Raw genomic sequence first — 19766 nt, forward strand, 5'->3', positions numbered from 1 at the left:
TCTTCATGTTAAACCGATTTGATTACAGCAAAGACAACGTCGGCAAAATAGGCTACGGAATATTTTGTTCTGTATTGACGGGTGCAATATTTTAAATTTTTTTTTTTTATTACATTTATATCTGCATTTATTTCAAAATCTAGAGACTTTCAGACATCAAAATGTCATTTTTTAAATGTTTTAGTGTCAAAATCACATATAAACATCTTTTCTATTTTGCGTGTCGCGTGAAAAATAGGCATCGGTTCTATTTCTAGCATGCATGCGTTTTCGGCGCGGCTCGAGGCGCGCCTGAGACATGCGTGTCACACAGGCAGTATGCAAGCTCTAACCTGTTAACATGGGAGCTGAAATAAAAACGGACACGGATACAGCCAAAAAGGGATTTACTGGAGTTAAGCTGACATGCTTCAGTGTTTTTGATTTTTTTCTCAACGTCTTTGGGAAGGACAACCCAGGGGGCTGAGTTTAGGTTTTATTTGATAGATGAGGTGATATGATAAGTGATGATAGGTGATAAAAAGAAATATGATAGGTGATAAGACGGAGAGAAAAAAGTATAAAGAGAATATAAAATAATCTTTTCTCATTAACAACATACTAATAAAGGCTGACATGCATAACAGAAACTGAATGTCAAAAACTGGAGACAAACAAGAAGTGAAGCAAAAATGAACATTTCAAATAGAACAGGTGTGACAGAGTTTAAGTTAAATAATGAAACAGCAGAAACAGTAAAAGCAGCACCTCCGCAATATGTTGCAATCCAATACCTTAAAGCTTTAGTGCGTAACTTTTTGATATTAATGAAGGCCCGTTACATTCAAGCCATTGCCAAATGAGTTGATACAAAGCTATTTAAGACTATCAGCTCCACACAACTCTCTCTGTATATCTCAGTATGGCTATGTTCAGAAGACTGTGTCGTCCGGCGACTTTCCCGCACAGAAACTCATGTGCGCGATCACGGAAGGCTTGTATCGTGTGGACGCGGTGACAGTTTTGTTGTCAAAACGTAGAATTCCTCATGGAGGAGACAGAAACTACGCACTATAGCTTTAATAAGTAGTACCTGTGATTAGTGAATCAGATATCCAAACAGCTTTTTATACTTAAAAAAAAATCAAAAGAGTCATGTTGTACAGCTTTATATTATGTGTTCAATCAAACTGCCTATAGAAATTCAACTGACCTTTTCAAACATTGTCTACCTAATTCCCCCCCTTCTATCTTTTAGGTCTATTAAATATAGTTAATTTATGGATAGAAATATTTGTCCTCCGTTATGGACAGAGCTTCAATAATTCTTTATGCATCAAACAGATTGTCCCTTTATTGATGTTGATGCTCTCATAGACTCTAATTATGGAAATCGCTGACCTGTTTTCAAACAAAGTTCAGCTTTAAGCTGATATGACAAGACCACTTTAGCCCATTATTTCTCTCCAGCACAGTGTGAAATGTGAAAATTACAAACACTGTTGAGGTTGTTTTGCGATGTACTATTGATTCAGGTCGACAATTAATTCGTGGCACTTACTTAAAACTGCTTTGTAACCTGAACTAAAATGCCGAATGTTCATGTTGTTTTGAGTCCTGTCACTAAATTATTAATTATAATGATAAACAAGTTGTGATCTCAAACAAACTGCCCATTAAGATGCAGTATGTCAATATCTTGAAAATAAGCTGCTCAATTTGCTCCCTTCCTTGTAAAAGAACAAAACAAAACAGAAGAAGAATATTCAGGTTTGTTAGCGTCAGGAGAAGATTACCGTCATCTAACTCAGTGTTTCTCAAATCGGAGTACGCGTACCCCTAGGGGTACTTTGGAGTATTGCAGGGAGTACGTACATTTTTTTTTTAAATGTTAATTTACAAAATATCTGTAATGCATGATTGCTAAAACAATTATACACTACGGTAATGGATTGATTGAGTTATTCTTCATATTTGACATGTATCTTTTAAGTGTTTCTAAGTAACCATATTGTTGTTTAAATCAGAAAAAACAAATACTAAAATCCGACATTGATGGCACAGTTCTGTGTTGTGCCTCTTTATATAGCTAGGCTTTTTTTCTAACAAAAATGTTTTGTGCTGGCTGGAGGGGTACTTGGATTAAAAAGTATTTCAAAGGAGGTACAGTAATAAAAAAATATTGAGAACCACTTATCTAATTTAAATGGAAAGAGTCTCTATATGCTCATCCGATCGATTACCTACTTGGCGGGGGTATTGCTAAGGAGGCAAGAAAGTGCAGTGCCATCTCTTGAGATCTACAGGACATATTTATGTAAAGTGTATTGAGAGGGAACCCCTAATAACTGTTACACCGCTGAGCGGCATTCTGGGTACAGCTCGCTCTCCGTTGCTCGCGGCAGTAAATTCAAGAACAGATGAAGAAAGAGAGACCGCAGATGTTACAGTGTAGCAAACTGGAACCTTTCAAGCATCAGGGATGTAACTTTCGGAATGAACTCTTTTGTTTCCTGTATATAGCCTGATCCCAAATAGCTAGCTGTTCGCCAATGACAGCTGGAAAGCAGCACATTTCATCTTGTTTTACAACCTTCACATTATTTATACCCACAACAAGTAATCTACTTCTCAGAGCTAATGCACATTTTATGAACTGTTGTGGCAGAGTGTTTTGCAAAAAGAAACAGACTGAACCATGTGACTTCACTGTAAATAAGTGAAACAAGTTTTGAGACAGCTACAGAAAAGCTCCAACAGAGCCAAACATCACGTAGATACTCCTACTGTGTCAGACTCATGAAGTGCTGAACCCCTACAGAGCTTTGGGTTTGTTTCATCCTTCACTGAGCCATCCACACACACACACACACACACACACACACACACACACACACACACACACACACACACACACACACACACACACACACACACACACACACACACACAGGTTTGTGGCACTATCTTTGTGGGGACCCGTCATTGACATAATGCATTCCCTAGCTCCTTACCCTAACCTTAACCATTACAACTAAATGCCTAACCGTAACCCTTACCCTCACCCTAACCATAACCTAATTCTAACCCTAATCCTAAAACCAAGTCTTAACCCTCAAACAGCCCTTTAAAGTTGTGGGGTCCAGCATTTTGGCCCGACAAAGCTGTCGGGACCCCACAAGTATACTGGACTCGCAGTTTTGGGACCACACAAATATAGTTAAATATTACATTACATGTCATTTAGCTGACACTTCTATCCAAAGCGACTTACAATTGCTATATATGTCAGAGGTCACACTCCTCTGGAGCAACTAGGGGTTAAGTGTCTTGCTCAGGGACACATTGGTTGATGTATCACAGTGGGATTCAAACCCAGGTCTCCAACACCAAAGGCATGTGTCATATCCACTGCGTCATCACCACCCACACAAGAACAGACACACACACACACACACACACACACACACACACACACACACACACACACACACACACACACACACACACACACACACACACTTTGTATTGCTATACATCTCAGAAGCTTCCTCTAAAATTCATCTCTGAACCTTTATCCTTTAGTGTACTCAAACAGGAACCCAATCTAACCAGCACTTTGACTTACACCTTTGAAGACTAGCCACATCTTCTCTTTGATGAATATCTGGCTTTATAATTAATGTGTGGCTCATCAAGGAGGCACACACCTGGCAACAGATGGAGCTGCTGATGGGTTAAAAGCAGACCTTTCCTTCCTTGTGTGCAAAGAGCAAATCGACTTAGATACTTCATAGGTATTTTATGATTAAGCTGACCCCCTCCCCCAATGCCTCTAAATGTTGTGGTTCAAACTGTGAGATTATGATAACAATCTGCCAGTAATAGAAAACAAAGAGGAAAGATTGGGCTAAACATTTTGCTGTTGAGTCCCTCTAAAAAGTGGTTAAATTGTGGTTAACTTGCACATTGTCATTTTATAATGCAATTTTTATTCAGAAGGTTGTATCATTGATTGTGTGTTATCAAAACTGCCATATTGGGTGAATATGTTTGACTTTCTCTAAGGGGGTCATTAGAACATTTAGCTTTTATTTTAGTATCTGCTTTACAGTTCCCACTCTCTCCACGTCTTTCACATTCTCCTGACAACAGCTTTTCTTTTTTTATACAAGAGCCTGTGTTTGATTCAGTCCCTTTGTAAAGTATCCTACCGGCACCATATCCATCAAATTTCAAACACAGAACAACCAATGTATTTGGTTCAGCGGGAGTATGGAAAGTAGTCACATAGCAACAGCTTTAACCGCAAACATCACTTAGGCAAAGTGTTTCTCTTCTGCTGCTGCCTTAAGAAAAGATTTGCCATGTGAAGCTTTACACTTTCTTTCCACGTGGTACTTAATCCATAACTGAGAAGGTCATTATAAACACCTCTGTAAAAAGACATACAATCAAACCATTAATACAGCCAAGACACTTTGCCGACACATTTAATCACATCAACAATAAACTTTGGATACACGGTAATAGCCAAGCATGGGGAGATGAACATTTGTCTGTGTTAATGCGATTTGAAGTCTGGGAACTTCACTTCAATCCATTTAAGGAGAGAGAGAGAGTGTCAACATTTGAAGATTGGAAAATGTTCTTCAAGTTAATGGAGGTTTTTAGTCGCATAGCAACAGCGGCTCACAAACAACTTGTCCTTTAAGGGTAACTACCGTTTTTTTCAACCTGGACCCTATTTTCCTGTTATTGTGTCTAAGTGACTGATGGGAACAACAATCTCTGACATTGGTCCAGTATTAAGCAAGATCGCTGCAGTCGGCAGCGGCGAAACAAACTACAATGTAAGTTAATGGAGCAATTGTCCAGCTTGTATTTACCTTCTCAAAAGTGCTTGTTTTGCCGCTGACAGGCTCAGATTAATATTCTAAGTGTCTGACAACATCAATATTGCTTAATAGCTTAATATTGGAGCAATGTCAAAGATTCTTGTTCCCATCAGTCACTTAGACACAAAAACATAGGAAAACAGGGTTGAAAAAGGTCCAAGGTCCTGTTTTTTCCAGGTTGAAAAAAACAGTAGTTACCCTTTAATGCATTTGTGTAGCGCCGCTGGCTAAAAAGAACAACCCTGTGGACACAGAGGTTGAGACACGCTTGTAATGAGTTGGCCACATGGGCCGCGGTGATGACAACAGGCAGCCTTGACGTCAAGATCCCCCCACCACCTCCCAATACAGTATGTACAAGAAATAGGGTTGAACTGCCCCCCCGCCCCCCTACAGAGCGAGTAGAGAGTAGGGCTGCACGATATGAGGAAAATATGTGATGTTGAATATCGCGATAACTTACGATATTACTTGAGATAAATGAATAGATATTAAAGTGTACTCAGTTCTGCATTTCTGCTGCTTTCAGTATTCTGCGGAGACACAATTCATGGGTCAATGAAAGGAAGAAAAGGAGGGAGAAGAGAAAAAGAGAGAGACGATACGAGTAAAGGATAGGATTTGAAGCTGCAGATTTGGTGGAGCTTTGGTGCAGAATTATGGATGTTGGTGAAAAAATACACACCTAATTTTTCCCCCGCTTTAGCTGTTTGGTTCCCTGAAAAACTCAAGGATCACATGTGAGTCATCGCCCGTCACGCCCTCTACAACACACACTTATCCACTGTGATGATCCCAGTCACACACCAGCTCAACACACACAAACATCAATCACTACTGCAGTCTAGAAGGGAAGCCAGCGGTGTATTTCCCTCAGGGCAGCAGTACTACTCTTTCAGCTCAGCACCCTCACTGAGTAAATGTAGCTTCTCACCCCGAGACACAAAAGACTTCTGTCTGTGTTTGTTTGAATAGCAGTGTATCTTTGTGTTGCTGTGCTGTGTGCATGTATTGTGAATACACTGTGTTCCCACTATAATAAGCAGTAATACATGTCCTAAATTCTATAAACAGATTCATCATTCATCATTCATATAAATGCAGAAATGCAGAAATGCATCTGTGATCTGTGACTCTGTAGGCACCGGTACAAGATTTGGGTATTGGAAGCATTCTGGTTTCCATTTGTTGTCCGAGTAGTACTGACCAATCACGTTAAAGCGGGCTTTGGTTGCATATAAGTAAACAGTCCATGTGGAGATCAAAAGAGGCGGAACGCATTGGCCGAAATGCAACCTCGTCTGACGACGGTTTGGCTTTTCATTAGCTTTTTTTATTTAGCCTATTTATCTGCATTTATACAGTATGCAGATATCTTTTTAGAGAGATTAGTCTTCTTTCAACTCCAACTCCATTCTCTTGTCTCAAGTTGCTAATCGGACTGTGAACAATGACTGGCACATGGAAGAGGAAGTCTTGGCCCTGGTAACTGTTATCTGGATATCCGCGGCTAAACTGGAACCCCAAAAATATATTTGCCATTGCCCCCAGAGGCTAAATCGTCGTCACACCAATAGCCAATGGGTTCTGAAACAATGAGAAGCTTTTAAAGGACAATTCCGGCGCAAAATGAACCTAGGGGTTAATAACACATGGGTACTGTGTTGACCGTTCTCTGGGATATGTTTTCATGCTAATCGAATGTGACCAGTTTTAGCGTGAAGCGCTAATTAGCTTGTAATGCTAGTAGTCGGGGCACTGGTAAAGTAAAATCACTATTTTATACCACTAACAAGGCTCAAAATAGCACCACACTTAATGAGGGTCCCAACATGTAAACCGAAGCATTGAGAACTTTGTAAGTGTTCAGACAGTTTATTAAAAAGACAGTACCGTTCGCGTATACAGGCAGGCGCCATCTTGGGAAAACAGTCATGACCAGTCGAACCACGAACACCGTGCAACCAGTAACCAGTAACATAGCTCAAGCAGGGAGTCTGTGAGCCCTCTCACCCTGTCTCAGCCACAAATAGCCCATGTAGTCTGTCTCTCGCCTCCTCTCTGACAAGAGTCTCTTCTCAGCACTAATAGTCAATCAAAGTCCTCAGCCGCTTCTCTCTTTTTGCCACTGCTCTGTTTTCCTCCGCACCTTTTCTTGACCTTCCTCTGCTCCCATAATCTTGTACCACACTGTGCCTGTTCTTTCAGGTTACAGAGTACATTAAACTCCACAGACTCTGGCTTTCCCCCCTTTGTTTTGTTTTTCACCACATTTACCATCCTTCCTCTCTTTGTCCTCCTTTATTTCCCTCCTCTCCTTCCCCATTAGGCTCTTGCTGCACTGCAAGGTCCAGATGTAATGTCAGCCCATTCACGCACCCCATCCATTAATTTTAATTTCACTTTCCTCTCTTTCTCTCCTCTTGTAAGTTTCCTCTCTCCTCACGTCACCATGTGATTTAGATCCACATCCCCCTAATATTCTCCGCTCCTATTCCGTCCTCTCTTTTTTTAGGAGGTCTCCTATTGGAATTTTATGTGTTTGAAGGTATGTCTTATGTCATCTATATCATATGCTACAGTTCAAATAGTGATCCTGATTTAAAATATTCCATAATTGGGTGTGGGTAGGGGATCCGAAAATGCTCATATGATAAAAAATTTTATTATCAAAGGCAGTACCCAATTACCTATTTTTTATGTGGGTATGAGGACTAGTGGAGCAAGTACTACCCGAAACGGTTGTGATTCCTTTGGGCAAGGCATTTTCACTCCCAACTCATTCATGTTCTCAGATGCAAACAATGAAAAGAGAGGAATACTGTTGCTTGTGAAGGTGGGGCAGATATTAAACAGAGCAGTAAACAAAATGTGCAAAACATTTGTTTTGGTGAGCTGTCATATTTCCAATATTTCTGTCATTCTCCCTTTCACTAAGAAAAGGACTCTCCAATATGGCACCATCCTATCAGATTTCACTCCTCATTACACTGTGCTCCCATCCACACAAAACTGGAGGTTTGGGTGCTGGGCCAAGACGTTGCTTTCAGTGTAATTTTTGCTACATATTTTACAGCAGGCAGCCCCAGGCCATAAATCATCTTCTGGCAGTCTAGATGTATGAGTGTGCTCACACAATATGATGCTGCTTGTGTGTATTTGTTTTTGCTCACAACCAGCAATCCAAAGGTCAGGCCTATCAAAATTATTTAGCAGTATGCCTTTAGCAGTGCCATCAACACACATTTGGAGTATTTCCAGTCATCACATTCAGAAAAGGCTCAAAAAGAGTGTCACTCATCAAGTTTGGAACAGTGACTGTATTCATATTAGAAAAAATGTGTTGACACTTTCAATTACAGCCACTGCATTTCATAATTACAGCCTAATTAGAGAGTGAGAGGATAGAGTCTGAAGTATTTGCCTGTTAGACATTTAACTGACACTGAGAGAAGGCCTAGAAAGCCTATAGGGACTGGCTCTTTGCAGCCAATTCAACACACTCAGCAGTCAGTTTGTAGTTGACTCCAGATGAATTATATTGTCATGGCCCATCAGTCATGACAAGTGTGGGTCAGATTTGATACGTTTTGTGTTGGAGGCAGCCCAAAGTGTAGAGGGGTGGGGTTAAAACAAGTATCCATGCGCAGTATAAACTGAGTAACAATGCCTTTTGAGTAAGTGGACCATCTGTCTGTCGAAAACTGTGATTACCTTGCCTCTACTTTTGGTTGTGATGCACAATGTTTCTGGAAGGGAAATCCATAGGGAGTAATCCAGGAGGCTTACGAGTAAGACGTCTAAACCACCTCAACTCCTGAAGGAGCAGCTGTTTTACATTAAGTTCCCTTCAGACGTCTGATCTCCATGGCTGAGCACAGACACCCTGCGAAGGAAACTAAATCTGGCTGTTTGTATTCAATGTTCTCATTCTTTTGGTCATCAAACAAAGCTCATGGCCATAGGTGAGGGTTGGTTAGATCCAGAGATGAAGACTCGAGTTTGAGACTCAAACTGAAGTCGCACTTAAGTTGCACACACAGTGACTTCAGACTTGACTTGAGACTCGTCCTCAAAAGACTTCAGACTCGACTCTGATTCGAGATGTGGAGCTCGTGAACAATCTTTATTTTTAGGAAACGTCTGATGAGCTGACCGTAACCGATATCCTACCTACATAACACGTGATACGTAACGTATCTGCTGTGCGCGGCCACACGTGAGAGAGGACAACCATCAGAAACTTTGGCTTTACAAACTTTATTCAGCAAGGCCCTAACAAAAGAAGCACTGAATGCAAAATATGTGGACTCTAGACTTGACTTGGACTCTAGCTCAGAGACTTGTGAGCATCTCTGAGTAATACCCAGTGATCAAGAGCTTCACCATCAGGCTCAGCTCCTTCTTCTTCGCCATGACAGTCCGATACAACGCCTTGCATTACAGCTGATGCAGCACCAATTCAGCATGCTGATTTTGCTCCATCTTACCCCCACTGGTTTAGAAGAACCTCCCAAGATACTTGAAGTTGAACTTCACTTGGGGCAGTGGTGTTCTTTTGGGTATTTTTGCATCTTGCCAACTGTTTAAACTAACGTTGTGCAAAGACCTGTTGTGCAGATGAGTCATTTCAGCATTCCCCACTTGTTCCCATCTCCTAAATCAATATCTGATCAATCTTAAGTGAATAACCTCCCTACCCTTGGCATTATTACTTTGGATAATAGAGGACTGATGAAGTCAAACATATCAAATACTAATCAGGCACAATTTTACATCTGGGATACACATGGTAATCCAAGTGCAATTAGCTACCTAACAGGAAATAAAACAGGAAGCACTCTAAATCCTGGGTACCAACACTGACCAAGCAAGCAGCTGCACGTATAATACAGCTGTTACAAAACCCATGATCCATACATCCAAACAAAAATTATATGTTAAGAAAATCAGGGAACAACGGATATAAATAACATCATAATAATTATGTGAAATGTATTAAAGTGCTCATATTATTTTAGTATATAGTTTATTATTATAGTTTAATTTTCAAAAAACACCATATTTTTGTTGTACTGCACATTGCTGAAGCTCCTCTTTTCACCCTGTGTGTTGAGCTCTCTGTTTTAGCTACAGAGTGAGGCATCTCACTTCTGTTCCATCTTTGTTGGGAGTTGCACATGCGCAGTAGCTAGGTAAGGACTACTAGCCAGTCAGAAGCAGAGTATGAGGGCGTGCCACACTAGCAGCTAGGCAAGTATTATAACGTGTGTTACAAAGTGACGCACGTTTGTCACGGTAGTAAAGGCTGGACTACAATAGAGCTGTTTGGAGCAGTTTGTGAACAGTGTTTTCTGTTGGAGATGGTAAGTCCCTTTGGGGTGGACTTTGGGCTTTATTACACTTTGTAAACCAATTACATGTACACAAAAGATATAACAAAGTAAAGGGAAAAAGCCAAAAATCATAATATGAGCACTTTAACCCTATCATCTGTCACCTGCTGATATTTAGATGAGGAATTCTCTCAACAACTTCATGTGGAGCTTTCTGTCGCTGATCTTTTCACTATATGGCAAATTTCACAAAAACAAGATGTACTTTAGCATAATGCAGCATATTTCCACCATCCATCTCTGACTACAATCTGACAGCGGGAGGACCCTGGAGATGGCATTATGTTGGCGGCTGTCCACTTCTAAAGCAGCTTCTCTTTGACTCTGTATCTTTAACATTCATCAGGCAACACTGATGAAATTTGGAGGGCCGGCCTCCTTAACCTTGTGAATAATAAACTGACGAAACCGGTTTGTTTTGGTTTTGGGCTGTCTTGTTAAATCGCACCCTATTCAGTCTCATGTGTGTCCGTTCATCCACACAATACCACACAGTCATCTTGACAAGGGGTCAGACCGCTACTGGGCAGCTAATAGCTCGCCACATTTATGATTTATGTTGGTACCAATGTCAGAGCACATAAAATCCTCATCTGTGTGTGCATGTGTGTGTACATGTGACAGACTGTGTTAGCATAAGTTTATGGCTGCGTATATATCACAAATTTATCTCCGTCCTTCCTACTGTGACTGTGAGATAAAACATGAAGCAGAGAGGAAGTTCTTGAGCTCTGAGTACACAACTCAGGCAGTTGGAGACAGCCAGACAGGCAGGTTAAGAACTACCACACTCTACTAGGCCCTCTTTATCGAAAAATGATGTCAAAACAGAGGCAGATTTCTCAGTGAGTACCTTGCATCTCTGCACTTTCCAGGATAAACAAGGCTTGCAGGGACAGCACAAACAGATCATGTGCTATAAATATTATCCTCCTCTCACAGTTTGGTGTGTCTGTGACCCAACGAAAATGCAGGAAACTGCTGTGAATAAAAAAAATTAAAAAAAATACCCAGCACTGTAGGATCCTGAAGCACTGTAGGATCCTGGGCTCTGTTAAATTCTGAATGGAGGTGCCAACTTGAATCATGAAACTTGATAGATAGTGAGAAACTTTCTAACAACTACTAAATACTGTATACCTTCCCATGACTAAGTGTGCCAATAAATTCATAAAAAACCAATCTGTTCGTACGAGTGGTTCTTGCATTTAAGCCCAATGTCCTGATAAAGAAACTTTGACTAGAATGACTGCAATTCAGCTGTGTGAAAAGACATAGTCTACGCTGGCAATCTGCCATTCCTCGTGTTGTAACCCCTAATTTCCACTGTGCTGCGTTTCGGGAGCCTGGCATTCACCAGGAGCAATCATTCATTCTCTCTCATTCAACCATTCAAGTCAATGTTTGATATTCCACCAGCTGCACCACGGTACGTCCCAGAAGCGTGCATGAAGCGGCTCTACGCTCCGCTGCGCTAAATATATGCGCCAGGCATTCAGACAGCCAGGCAGGCAGTGAAACAGCGAGACTATCCAGTCAATTTACCAAAACACACCCCCCAAATATCGTTTACGTCTCCTTTACAACACCATGGTCAATGAGAGATTCATCTTGGACGTTGAAAAACATAATACCACATCATAGACAGATAGAGGACAATGCCAGAAAAGAGAAGGCATGGAGTTTAACTGCAGGAGTGCTTGGAGTGGAAGGTAGATACTAGCTTAATAGACACGTGATTGTTCTGTAAAGTACTTGTAGAGTCAATATATCCTGCGAGTAGGGCAGCAAGACGCTCCGCTCTCAGGCGCGCCCGCTGTGGTATGGCGCGTAGCGAAGGACGGAACAAAACAGCGGCGCAACCGGAACGCAGCCCAGTGGAGAATCCAGAATAGTTTTTTTTTTTCAAAATTGGTATGGATTAGGTTTTTGCGGTCGCACGGTAATATGAAAATATTTTTCTCTGACACAAACTTTGGTACTTAATTAGTTCCACAAATCTGGCTTGTGTATAAGTCCTTTAAATAACCACTTCAGTCTGTGTTAATTTGGATTTAGTCGATGAAGCCAGACAAATAACTTCCCTGCACATTTTAGTCTGTTACACTAAGATTGACAGGAGCTTCAAAAAAAAAAAAACATTCCCTTAATTTTTACAGAGCAACTTGTGTGTAATGTGACTCAGCAGTTTTCTTCAGAAGTAGTTTTACTACTCTACAGCAGTCAGCGTCATGGTTGTTGATGACTCTCTGTGGACCTTTGTCAGGGATATGTGTTTCTATTGATGTTTCTAGACTATTCTGTTCTGTCAGTGCTTTCAGATATTGAATGATCACTATCCATAAAATGAATGATACACTTCCAGTGCGTGGCATAGCTTAATTTCAATATTGCTCAAAATGCAATTTCATCATCCTCAAGAAAAGAACTATTGTCTGAGGAATAAAAAGAAGAAATAGAATTTTCTGGGAAGCTACTTCATTTTTCATATCCCTGTTTATTGATTTTTCTTCCCACCAAAAACTTCAGTTTCTCCGTCTCTTCTGTGAATGTGCGTGTGTGGGTTTCTCTCTGAAACACCACTCACTTCTCCTTCTCTCTTTCTCTCTTAATCACATACTCCACTCTATTCATTTCGTTGTCCATCAAACAGGCTGATACACGCCACCCACCTCTCCTCTCCGTGCTGCAAGTACTCATCCTCAGAGAGCACAATAAGCAGAAGCGCCAGCTAAGTAATGACATTTATATTCACACTGCCCTCTCCCCAAGCAGCCCTTGTAACCTTTGTCAATATTTTCTGCTATACAAAAAGGCATTGGTACAATATTTGAAAGACACGTTGATGAAATGCATGAACATATTAACATATTGTCTAAGCTGGTCACAGGTTGGAGGCTGGATGGTACACTGCATGGGTATGAATTAATGCACTTCCCCAGAAATGAGCATAGGCAAGACCTATGACAACAAAAAGCAAGGAAACTTAGTGATATAAACAGTAAATATTTGCTCTTCAAAATCAATATGTTCTAGCTGGCAAGGGACCTGCGATTTCCCATGTCTGGGATGCAAGTTTTTCCAATACTTACACATCAAAAGACAAAATAATTCTTTATTTTTATATTTATACATACAAGGTACAGTATGGATTATATTTTAGCTGAGCTAGGGCCAAACTAGCTTTTTATCATTGACTGTTTGAAGAGGATCAGTCCTCTGTTGCCTTAAATGCCAGGATACACAAACATGTTAAGTAAGAACTGCAAAACATTATAGCATAGAAACAGGATGTGGGGCCAGAGGGACAATGTATAGGCCTTATACATTGAAACACCATTCATATTTCACAGACTATCATGTTATGTCCATATGTGACTGTTTATAAGCCTAAATCTTCCATTTGTCACATGTTGGCTTCTATTAACTCAGTGTGAAATAGTCAGAGAGCCAAGAAGCTGCCTTAAATATAAGTCATTGCACAGGCTTTTAGTGTAAGGTGCTATTTAAAAGAAAGCTAACTCCTCTCCTTTATTACAGTGCAATGTAATTTTACAGGCCCTGACCAAGTATCGATTTGAGTCCAGGCTGATTTGTTATGTTCTACTTAGGTCTTTCAGGTTGAGTTTGGGTATATATTCACATGGAATGTATTTAAACCTGTCTTTCTTTCTCTTGCTGGCTGAGGTAGAGAGCATTGCCTCACCTTGCTAACCTAACAGTCAGTCAGTAATTTTATATATATTTTTTTTATTATATATAATATAGCAAATTGTATATAGTTAGATGGGAGCGTACGACAGTACTAAGGGTTTTGATGAATTGATAAACATTAACTACTGAGCTGTGGAGAAGGGTTAGGATTAAATAAGTGTATACTTCTTCCTACTCCTCTTCAGGCATGTCTATGCTGATTAATAGATTTCTTTTTTTGCTTATTTGTGAACTAATTTGTAATTCTTTTGGTGTTTTTGTTTTATTTTATTTTGATATGTCTGAAATAATTGCATTCATTCATTCATTCAGTGTAAACAACTTTGGTTGGTTACCAATGAAATGATCCCTACCCCATACTACACCCTTGTAGTTGTGGACGTAACTTGATATGTCCCACTTCAAAGCTTTCTCCCATTTCCTGATGGGTGCAGGTGAAAGTGCGTCGACCATTCTGTGCACATTATTGACATATAGTAATAATAAAGCGATGGACGGCGAGGGTAAATAAACTCGGTTACAGAGCAGCCGTCCACAACAGATGTTCTACCATAAAGCGAACGCACCCTCAAAGGGCAGGGATCATTTCAATGGTCAACACTACAGCTGGCATTCTATTGGTTGGGGAATTTAGATAGGGTTGTAACACAAACAATCTGAGAGCGCAGGAGAGATCCGAGAGCAGAAGATTTTGCACGCGTGCAGAATCAGCCGCAGAGTGCGAGGAGAAGCGCCAAAGCTGAGAGCAGGAAATCTGTTCCAGCGACAACATATCCGAGCCCAAGCAGAAAGTTTGAGCACAAGCAGAGCAAATCCAAGTGTGAGCAGTGACTATTTGAGTGTGAGAGCAAGGTTTTGAGGGAAATTATTACAAAATCTGAACGTTAAATCAATGAGAAATGCTCTCAAATTGAAAGAATGCGCTCTTGAATAAAGATAGGAATATAACTCCATATTATTGCACCTTTAAATGCAGCGGTGCTGTCAGCAGGGTGAAATCTAATGCTGAACCATGAATCAAAACCTTCCCGAAATCAAAACTCCCATCGAGGTTCCCACCCTGTGTTCCGTAAAAATAAAGTTTTACGGTCACATCCAGACACAGAACTTCTACTAATTGCAATTATTTCTTCTGAGTGCTTCTCACTGGACACCTGCCACGTCATTAGCAAAGCTGTCAGTAAGCCAGTTACACACATACTGTACAGCAGGTTTACAGTTAATGAAGTACTGTTCGAGATAGAAATGTCTGTAACAGATCATTTGATGAAGTCGGTAAACAATTAGCCAGGGTGTGCTGCTTTGGTGGGTGTTTCCACAGCCATAGGAGCTGGTGTTAAAGACTTAATATGCCCTTTATAGGCTGGTGTCTGAGAGGTGGGCCAGCAGATCGTGAGAGGTGATGGTTGTGATATAAGGGTGGCAGCATGGCAAGCTGTGATGAGGTAAACTAACATATACAACTCTGCTGTGCAAGTACTTATACTGTATTAGATGGTGACCAGGGTGAAAAGTGGCAATAGGTACCAACATTTATTTTTATTATGTCAATAATAAACATGTAAAAATATTGAAACTGCAATGGAGGAACACAACCAAAAAGGTTTTTGTTAGTTTACAGTCAGTAAGTTTATGTTATAATGTCTTGTAGGTTTGAATTGGACAACCACTGCTTTTATCATAAGAATATAATGTTTATACAAACATACAAAGTAATTGGTAATTGTGACCAATTAGATGCCATTCTGTCCTTATACTAACTGGCCAATGTTCCCAGCAGTCACTGCAGCAGCACCAATGCACAAGTCTTACATTCTACTAATTTCACTGCTGCTATTTTCGATATATTGTTAATACTGTACTTTATATAGTTTAAAGCTTTAGTGTGTAACTTTATGATATTAATCAACATCCGTTGCATTCAAGCCATTGCCAAATGAGTTGCTACAAAGCTAATTAAGCCTATCAGCTCCACACAACTCTCTGTCTGTCAATATGGCTATGTTCAGAAGATTGTGTCGTCCGGCAACTTCCGCGCGTAGAAACTCCAGTGAAGATAATTACCTCTTCTGAAGAGTCAATCGTGTTTTTTTAATCCTCCGTGTCCTCCTTGGTTACAAACAACTGCGTGGAGGAGGGGTGGGGGGTTTGCGTGATCACGGAAGGCTTGTATCATGTGGACGCGCCGACAGTGTTGTTGTCATTACTTACAATTCCTCATGGGGGAGACAGAAACTACGCACTATAGCTTTAAATCAAGCCTGATGTCAATATATCATTTTTTTTATAATTTCTAAAAAAAAAATATATATATATATATATATATATATATTATATTAATATATTATGCGATCGTTGCAGAAAACCATGATCATCGTGTCGAAAATCGGTAAAATCTATGTTAAGATGTGTCTTTTCTGTCCCACAGGCACGTCCAGAAACACAATGTCTCCAAACACACACACACACACACACACACACACACACACACACACAGTTTCTGATGTCTCTTTTGAACAGAAAGCTAGGAAAAGTATCTCACATAGTGCAATATTAGCAGGTAAAAGTGGAGACACAGGTACACGGTTCCCACAGCTTGACAAGAAAGTATGCTCCAAGCTCTTCCTTCATCCATGCAAAAGTTTTCTCAGATCACATTTGTATCTGCATCGGAGCGAAGGAAATCGTTGAGACTCGCACGGTTATTTGCTTGGGCATGTTAAACGATCCCCTGTGATTTCTGCCTAGTACTCGCCCGCTGATGCACTTCAACACAGCCATGCGTTGTTAGCAAAAAAAACATAGGCGCAGCACTGCAATGTTTCCTATGAGAGCAGCACGTTTCAAGGCTATTAAACATCGTCTTAGGCACACAGAGAGGTGCAATTTATTCACCAACGTGATCAAAGCTTAACCAGTGAAGCGAGATAACAGAGGGGAAGGAAGAAGAGAAAATTCAATGAAGGGCACAGATTGACTGAACTCTAACAAGCAGACTGAGTTGCGGATAAAAACAGACCCTATTAGATACAAGAAAGATCCAATTGTGCAGGAAATCAAGGGAAGACCTTTTTTTCTTAATTGGGTAACATCTAGCCAAACAGTGTTCATTACATACCTACTGTACCTGTTCACATATAAGTCTCTGTCTGAGTAATTATGTTTGTCCATGTGTATACAAGGTATTGACATATTCTCTATTAACAAAATAATATTTTCTTATGGCTGGTACAGAAGTAGTACCAGCAAGTATTATTAGGCTAATTTACAGTCGTTTCCTCCATCCTGAACATTGGAGAAAATCCAAATCCAAGGCTATGTTGTGGTAGGAAGTGTGTACAAATTTTAACACACTTTTAAGCAACCACAATGATGTGAGCTGATAATTAGGCATCAATGAAGCCTAATGATTTTTGCATTGCCAAGTGTCTCACATTGCCAGATCTGTCTCCACACGATGTGTCAGCGCTGGAGTATGGTCTGGCTGCTATACTGTAGTTAGCATTCTGGTATTGGGGAAAAAAACATGCTCTGGGTTGTTTGTATTTCTTTAAACCAATCACAATTGTCTTGGGCAGTGCTGAGCCCCGGATGCAGCAACGGTTCCCTTGCAAGTAAATAGCGGAGATAGCAGAAGGGGAAGAGAATGCCTGGCATCCAGCCCGTCAGGCTTTATAACCACATCTGGTAGGCCAGACAACTCACAACTAGAGATGTTCCGATACCGATACCAGTATCGGAAAAGCCTCCAATACCGCCTAAAATGCTGGTATCGGTAGTACTGGAGTACCGATCTAATACCACGAAATTTAGCCCAGAAGAAAATCTACTTGACAGTAGTTTATTTTCCATTATGACTCGCTATCAAGCTGGATAATAAAAGAAAGTTCTATGGCATACATTGTTTGTGTTTGTTCATGTTTCACAAAGAGTTTAACCCGAGCCAGGCCAAACAACAATGATAGCAATCATATCACATCCATACAGAGATAGTAGGATACAGCGGTTTAAATATAATAAAATACATGTATTTTTTAACACACTGGTATCAGATCGGTACTTGGTTTTGGCCGATACGCAAGTTCAGGTATCTGAATTAGTATCAGGAAGGAAAAAATGGTATCGAAACTCACAACCTGATAAGAGAATGCCAGGCAAACTAAATCTCTGTTAACACTAGCAAAACAAATAATAACAGACACTGGGAGAGACACAACCCTTAAAAGGCTCAATCGGATGCCTTCAGGTGCCACATCACTGAGGACCTGACACCCCAGCAACATCGACCTGCTGCGGTCAGGAAAGTTACTGTCATAATAAGTCATATGGACAAAGTCATAAGGCCCAGTAATGAGGGGCTCAGGAGGAGCCTTGGGCCACAAGGATTCTTAACTGCCAATACTCTATTCTACAACACTGGATCAGTATTACACTATTGTACATTTTAAATGCACACTGGGCTAATAACTATGATCATCTGTAAATTAATTCAACATCTGTTCATTAACACTGCACCATGTGTACTTTTTATAGCTGGTATTATAGTCTAATCAACATTCTCCATTATATCATCCTTGCTTATCTTTCTGCATATCCACAGTGGACATCTCTACCTATGTTATACTGTATATGCCATCTCATCTTGGACTTGTACCTTTACTCAGAGATTCTCAATGACCATGTTCACCTGTTCATCCAGACCCACAGAACAAGTGCTGGGCTTTGAAGTTAATTTGACATAGCGGACAAAACAGTGGAATTATAACTTCCGTGTCCGTCATGTGATGCCCCAAAAACACTTTTCCCCACAGACTTAAATGGCGACAGAGACATCTGTAAATCAGTGGATACATTTTTGTGAGGAAGATAAATTGTTTCACTGCCAGAATTTGATCCATTCCAAACAACCCAGAGCGATTTTTTTCTCCTATCCTGCAATGTATGCGTGGAGGATAGATCTGGCAATGAAAGACTATTTTACCCCGTTTCCAGTCTTCATGCTAAGCTAAACTAACTCTCCTAGCTGTAATGTATGTAGCAGACATGAGAGTGGTATATCAATCTTCGCATCCAGCTCTCCCGCAAGAAATTTCCCAAAATGTCAAACTATTATTTTAACAAACCAAACCTGAAGTAGTGTAGTGAATACTCTGAAATCTGAGTGGGGTGATTAAAAACCAATACACTTTTAACTTTTTCTAAACTAACATTGTTCTATCAAACCCAGGAGTGGAAGAGCACTTGTGTGCATTAAAAGACCCAGGGCTGCAGTAACATGAGCAAACTGCAACGACAGCTAAATTCACCAAACAAGGATTGGCTCATTGCCCAAGAGCCTGGATGGGAGTTGACAGCTTTTCGTAAATATATTAAGACATCTTTTCCAATGCTGGATTACTGCTGTCATCGCATAATGGTATTCCACTGTGGTCCGTCTGGGTAAAAGAAAAGAGAATCTGTCCGGTGGTGTCAAACTTTGATAACGGACAAAGGAATGGCCGCTCTTCTGAGGGTTCAATCTTCTTATAAAATGAACAGCTCTGAAAAAAATAATATATTCACCAGTTCACAGAAAGGAGAGGTACGAAGGGAGGTCACACAAGGAAGTTGAAGGAGAGTACAAGGTGTAAACAAGAGTCGTACACAGGGGGGTTATTTGCAGATCAGATGTGAGAACAGAGGCGGGTGGGGGTGGTAAAAGCAGATAAAGAGAATGAATAAATAGATGGCAGAGTGATGGACATGTCCCTACAGATAAAAAAGTGAAGGGGTGGGCTTT

At 40.5% G+C, this 19766-nt stretch overlaps 1 long non-coding RNA gene across 1 annotated transcript; it reads right to left on the reverse strand.

Moving 5' to 3' along the window:
- Positions 1–46: 46 nt before the first annotated feature.
- Positions 47–14318, reverse strand: LOC116042562. The gene is made up of 3 exons (XR_004103255.2): positions 14307–14318; positions 10363–10370; positions 47–211 (listed from the first exon to the last, which is right to left on the reverse strand). It is a non-coding gene; the product is annotated as an uncharacterized LOC116042562 (long non-coding RNA).
- Between the last annotated feature and the right edge of the window lie 5448 nt (positions 14319–19766).

This window comes from Sander lucioperca, chromosome 4 (genome assembly GCF_008315115.2).
Source record: "Sander lucioperca isolate FBNREF2018 chromosome 4, SLUC_FBN_1.2, whole genome shotgun sequence".
In the NCBI taxonomy this organism is placed as follows: Eukaryota; Metazoa; Chordata; class Actinopteri; order Perciformes; family Percidae; genus Sander; species Sander lucioperca.